Raw genomic sequence first — 6,741 nt, 5'->3', positions numbered from 1 at the left:
CATGTAGATAAATTCTCTCATATGCTACATTTGTTCTCACTAAGCATAGGGACAAAAAAGAAGAAAAAATAATCTGAACAGTCACTGGGTTGTGTTCACACTTGCGTTTTTTGACAAAATAAATTTTATCATTTCAAGGTGGCCACCATTCCTATTCGCAATGGGTAGCATTCTTTTTTGAGTAGTAAACTCCTATGCGTAGGAGATTTAGACTTAGGAAATAAATGGTCCTATGGAACATGATCTGTTTTAACGGCAGATTTGTATGATATTAAGCTCTTCCCTCCTATTTCATGCAGCCTTATATTTTAAGGATGATAGATAGTTATAGGCAGTCTATTCAATAGACACAAGATCTCAATAGATCCCACTCCATCCTCTTTATTCAAGGGCGAATGATTTTCCCAGACTTTATCTGGAGGCTTATGTATTTACCTCTGATGTTCAGGTCAGCCTCTGTGATCCATATGCGAGAGCAGTCCATTCATAAGTGGGACGGAAAGACCTTCCAAAGAGAAGTCCCAGGCTGTGTAATCATCCGTATAACAGACCACTTCCGAACTCCACTGTAAAACCGGATGGCCGGCGACTTTCTCCTTTTCAACGTCCACTCAGTCCACAACGTGCGCGAGGAGATACACAGTCCAATTTGGAGACACGATATGGAAGGAGACACCATGTGAATAGAAGTTCACTCATTTACCGGCATATGCTCTTGCCCTCCCGGACTGTGTATCTCCTCGCGCACGTTGTGGACTGAGTGGACGTTGAAAAGGAGAAAGTCGCCGGCCATCCGGTTTTACAGTGGAGTTCGGAAGTGGTCTGTTATACGGATGATTACACAGCCTGGGACTTCTCTTTGGAAGGTCTTTCCGTCCCACTTATGAATGGACTGCTCTCGCATATGGATCACAGAGGCTGACCTGAACATCAGAGGTAAATACATAAGCCTCCAGATAAAGTCTGGGAAAATCATTCGCCCTTGAATAAAGAGGATGGAGTGGGATCTATTGAGATCTTGTGTCTATTGAATAGACTGCCTATAACTATCTATCATCCTTAAAATATAAGGCTGCATGAAATAGGAGGGAAGAGCTTAATATCATACAAATCTGCCGTTAAAACAGATCATGTTCCATAGGATCATTTATTTCCTAAGTCTAAATCTCCTACGCATAGGAGTTTACTACTCAAAAAAGAATGCTACCCATTGCGAATAGGAATGGTGGCCACCTTGAAATGATAAAATTTATTTTGTCAAAAAACGCAAGTGTGAACACAACCCAGTGACTGTTCAGATTATTTTTTCTTCTTTTTTGTCCCTATGCTTAGTGAGAACAAATGTAGCATATGAGAGAATTTATCTACATGTTTTGGTGTATTAGATCACTTGTTATCCATCTCTTATGGTCAGGAGATTTTTTTATATAATATTTGTATGTATATATTGATATATCTGGAATTATTCGGAGGTTTAAATAAATGTGATTTTTATATGAATTGTTTATACCTGAGAGTGCCTGTATATATTTCTGGATCTTTTTTCTTTTTCTTTTCTTTTTGGTTTACTAACATTGTATAATGAACTCGTTAGTGCCCACCAATATGCGGCCACTAACAGGCTTTATTCTGATTCATGGGCCTTTCTATGGCACTGCATCAGAATAAATCGGAGTCGCCGGGAGCAGTTAGATCGCTTTGCTCTCAGCTACTGTAGGTATCTGAGGGCTGGGAGCAGACAAGCTTGAGCGGGCGGGATCGAAATCATCATCGATCCCGTCCTTTTAACCCCTCAGATGTGGCGGTCACCACATCTGAGTGGTTTTAGAGGGAGGGGGCTCCCTCTCTCACCCCACCAGCACACCCACGATGCGATCGGTGGATAAAAGAGGCCCCCAGGTCTGCCTCTAATGAATGCCAGAGACATGGCCTAACAGATGCCTGTCAGCGTAAAACTGACAGGCAATAATACACTACAGTACAGAAGTATTGCAATGTATTATGAAAGCAATCAAATGATCGCATAGTAAAGTCCCCTAGTGGGACCAAAAAAAAGTTTAAAAAAAGCTTAATAAAGTTAATAAATAAATAAAAACCTCAATTAAAAAACAATTAAAAACCCACTTCTTCCCATAACAAACTGACGCGTTTGTAATGACCTCAACTATAAATCTATTACATTATTTAACCCTCTACGGCCAGCACTATAAAAAATAAAGTAAAAAACAATTTGCTAGAATTGCTGTTTTCTGTTCATCCTGCCTTCAAAAAAGTTTGATACAAAGTGATCAAAAAGTCGCATGTACTCCAAAATGGTACAAATAAAAACTACAAGTAATCCCGCAAAAAAATCCCTCATACAGCTGCATCGCTCATACTGCTGCATCGCTCATACAGCTGCATCGGCTGAAAAATAGAAAAAGTTATGGCTCTAAAAATATGGCGACACAAAAACAAATTTTTTTTTTTTTAAAAGGTGTTTTTACTGTGTAAAGCCCCATGCACACGACCGTACATTTCATCCGTAATTAAGGACTGTAATTACAGACCCATTCATTTCTTTTGCCAACGGTCACCGTCCCGTATATTTATGGGAAGGTGCTCAGGCCATAGGAAGCTTCCGTAAAAAATAGGACATGTGTAATTTTTTTATTTTACAGACCATGCTCCCATACTTTATAATGGGAGCATGGCCTGCGAATGAGGACGACTGTCCGTGGCCGGCCGTAGCCGTAATCACGGACTGGGATTACAGCCGTGTGCAGCGGGCCTAAAAGTAGTAAAACATAAGAAAACTTTTTTTTCTATTCCCCCCAAAAAAAGTTAATAACAGCTAATCAATAAATTATATGTACCCCAAAATAGTGCTATTAAAAAATACAACTTGTCCCGCAAAAAACAAGTCCCTATGTTTGCTATGTCGATGCCAAGATAAAAAAGTTATAGCTCTTTGAATGCCACAATGGTAAAACGTAAAAAACTGCTTGGTGATTAAGGCCTAAAATAGGCTGGTCACTAAGGGGTTAAACACACTATAGTACAGCCGGCATTATGTGATCCACCTTGTCTGAAACTGCTGTAAAAGTGACCTGTTCTGGTTTGGAAAGGAACACATTGTAAACATGCAAAATACAATCTATATGATCTGTCATGCAGCAAAGAGAAGCCCCAACATCAGCCATAGTCTATGTTCACACAGGGAGTATTTTCTGCCTTCAAATCAGCAACACAAATCTGCATCGCACCCCTGAGGAGTTTGAAGCTGATTTTTACTTGGATTTAACCATGGATTTGTCATGGCAAGGGTCAAATACAAATTCTTCCACCTTTCCGCAGCAGAATAGAACATGCTGTGGATTTTCAGATCTGCAAGCCCGAACAACCCTGCTGATTTATTCTGCAATGTGTGAATGAGGTTTGGAAAACTTGCAATGCAAGTTGCTGCAGATTTTTGGTGAAGAATCTTTGCAGAAAATCTGGAACAAATACACCCCCGGGTGAACATAGAACAAAAAATCCTAGAAAGGAATCTTCGAATCTACTGTATGGCGTCTGTCGCTGCACAACAATGACACATTAGGACACATTGAGAAATAAATATTTGTAAACATCTTGGCATGGACTGCGACCATTTCTTAGGCCCGGGCATCGCCATGTTCTGGCTGGTTCAGGACCCAGCAGTAAAAGATTGAGAAGCCGTGGTCTCGATCACTGGGAATTTGGCATTAAAAACTGCCACATACAGTTGTTGAAAATGAATACACTGGGAACATTTTCATGATGGGATTTCCCTTCCTTACACATTATAATATCTGCTTTGTTGGATTTGGATGAAACGACTGTCCAAAAAGATTATTGATGAAAATGATATTTGTCCAGTTTTAAAGATAATTCCTGAAAGACAATTGGCTGCAGTGAAGAGGTCATGTGACAGACATGTCTGGCAGTGATTGGTTATGATTTGGACTGGTTGGTAAGACCGTTGGCCAACTGCCATGATCAGTTGAGTTGTAACGACTCTTCCAGTGACTGGTGATCTCTGAGGAGAATGTCCTGCACATGATTTCCTTTCATGTGTACCTGGTTGTGAGTGCTCAGATCTCCTGTACATCTATCGGTAAGCACTACTCTGAACACACTACACACAGGACAATATAGTCACACTATGCAGTGTAGCACAACAGATGGGGCTGAACTGTTCAGTTGTTGCTTTAATGTTAAGCAGCCATGTGACTAACTGACAGTTAGGCTGCCCATGCACCCTGCAGCTGAACAATGGTGGCTGCCGGGTGGCAAATCCCACGCGGTGTTATTTGCGGATTTACTAAGCAGTTCTTGGCTACGCGACATCTCCTGCTGTTTGGCGGCAGCGTGTACCGGCAGCTTTGTACTTTATCTGTACATGACATGGATAACAGATCTTTGACAATAACAAAATAAATCCCATGTTTTTATGTATTCTTGTTAATGACTGATTTACAAATATTTGCTTCCCCCTCTATTTAAATTGACCTGCGCAGAAGCCCGCAGGACGCCTATTAGAAAGCGTATTCCTTGTATGTCTTACCGGTACCATGTTGGGGTACACATAATGATTCTTTTCATCTCCACATTTCCATGTTTTTTTGTTTTTCCATCGACACTGCCTTATAAAGGCCTATTTGGTGCGGAATGAGGTGTATTTTTTAATCTTACCATTTTGGGGCACATAAATGTATTGAACAACTTTTAGTCTTGTTTTTATAGAATTCAATGTGCAGTACAAATGACATGACTTTGTTCTGAAGGTCGTCACAATTATGGCGATAGCAAACATATCCAGTTATTTTGTGTTTTATTCGTTTTGCACAATAAAAACTTTTAAAAACACTTCATTCTGAGAATGAAACTTTTTTTTCACCATTGTTTTTTGATGAGTTGTTTTTGCTGTTTTGGGAGGCGAGATTATAGCAATTCTGACATTGTTTTTTCCGTCATTCCCTGTGCAGGATAAATAATGTTGTATTTTTATAGTACAGGTCGCTACAGATGCCACGATACCAATCTTGTACTGTCAGGCATTTTGTAAGGGAAACTAGTTTCTTTTTTCATTTTTCTATAAACTTCATGAAACTTTTTTTTTACATTTTTATTTTAGTCCTACTGCGGGATTTTAACATACAATATGCTGATTGCTAATATAATACATTGCAATACTTCTGAATGAAATTTGCAGCCTGAAACTTAGTGCAAGTTTTATAACTCCAGGAAACCGCTAACATGTAAAACTCATAAAGGTGTCCACCGATATCCTAACACTATAGGGCCCATATAGCTGCATTTAGGTGAATGGAACGGGCACTATAGCATCGCAGAGCCCTCTTCCGTTGACCTATACGTTGAAACTATACGGATCCCAAGCAACAGCCAATGCCCGCCCCCACTCATACTAGTCCCTCCCACTCTGTCTTTTCCCTCCTTACAGTGACAAGGGTGTCTCTGTATGTTTGAGGAGGTAGAGCTTTGATTGAGGCAGGAGTCTGGAGTGCCTGCCACCAGTCTGAAGCCAGCCCTGTACAGCAGTGCCAGCCCAGCCAGCAGAAGAAGCTGAAGAGTAGGCAGTGCCTGCTTGTCACCCTGTGCTACCCCGCTACCCTACAGAGCCTGTGGCCATCTTTCGTGCCCCCTTTCCTCACAGGGCCCCACTGTAAGGAAGTGGCCCCGGGCAGGTGGTGAAGTAAGGGTTAATGCAGGTGTTTCGCAGCATTGATGGTACGAAGACAGGAGAATTCTTGCAAACTCAACTTTACTAAGCCGGTGTTCACAGCACACCCAACCACAGCAGGAACTACAAAACTTCTCAATATTAGAGGCATAGTTCTTAGGGCATGACCACACGTGGCGGATTTCCTCCGCAACTGTCCGCATCAATGCCGCACAGAATCTGCGTTGCAGATTCTGCTGCGGATCTGCACAAAATGTGCAGTACATTGATGCGGACTAGCTGCTGCGGACTGCGGGAAAAGTGCTTCCCTTCTCCCTATCAGTGCAGGATAGAGAGAAGGGACAGCACTTTCCCTAGTGAAAGTAAAAGATTTTCATACTTACCGGCCGTTGTCTTGGTGACGCGTCCCTCTTTCGGCATCCAGCCCGACCTCCCTGGATGACGCGCCAGTCCATGTGACCGCTGCAGCCTGTGCTTGGCCTGTGATTGGCTGCAGCCGTCACTTAGACTGAAACGTCATCCTGGGAGGCCGGACTGGAGACAGACGCAGGGAGTTCTCGGTAAGTATGAACTTATCTATTTTTTTACAGATACATGTATATTGAGATCGGTAGTCACTGTCCCGGGTGCAGAAACAGTTACTGCCGATCGCTTAACTCTTTCAGCACCCTGGACAGTGACTATTTACAGACGTCTCCTAGCAACGCTCCCGTCATTACGGGAGCCCCATTGACTTCCTCAGTCTGGCTGTAGACCTAGAAATACATAGGTCCAGCCAGAATGAAGAAATGTCATGGTAGTAAAACCAATACGCTCCGCAGCACACATAAGATCTGCGGACTTCATTGCGGAATTTTGACTCTCCATTGAAGTCAATGGAGAAATTCCGCCATGAGTCCGCCACTGCTCCGCAACAGACAGAGCATGCTGCGGACACCAAATTCCGCTCCGCAGCCTATGCTCCGCAGCGGAATTTTACGCCACGTCTAAACGAACACTGCTAAATTAAAGTGTAAGTCAATGGACAAACGGCTCCG

This window comes from Rhinoderma darwinii, unplaced genomic scaffold (genome assembly GCF_050947455.1).
Source record: "Rhinoderma darwinii isolate aRhiDar2 unplaced genomic scaffold, aRhiDar2.hap1 Scaffold_104, whole genome shotgun sequence".
NCBI classification, from domain to species: domain Eukaryota; kingdom Metazoa; phylum Chordata; class Amphibia; order Anura; family Rhinodermatidae; genus Rhinoderma; species Rhinoderma darwinii.
This window is presented reverse-complemented; position numbering follows the sequence as displayed.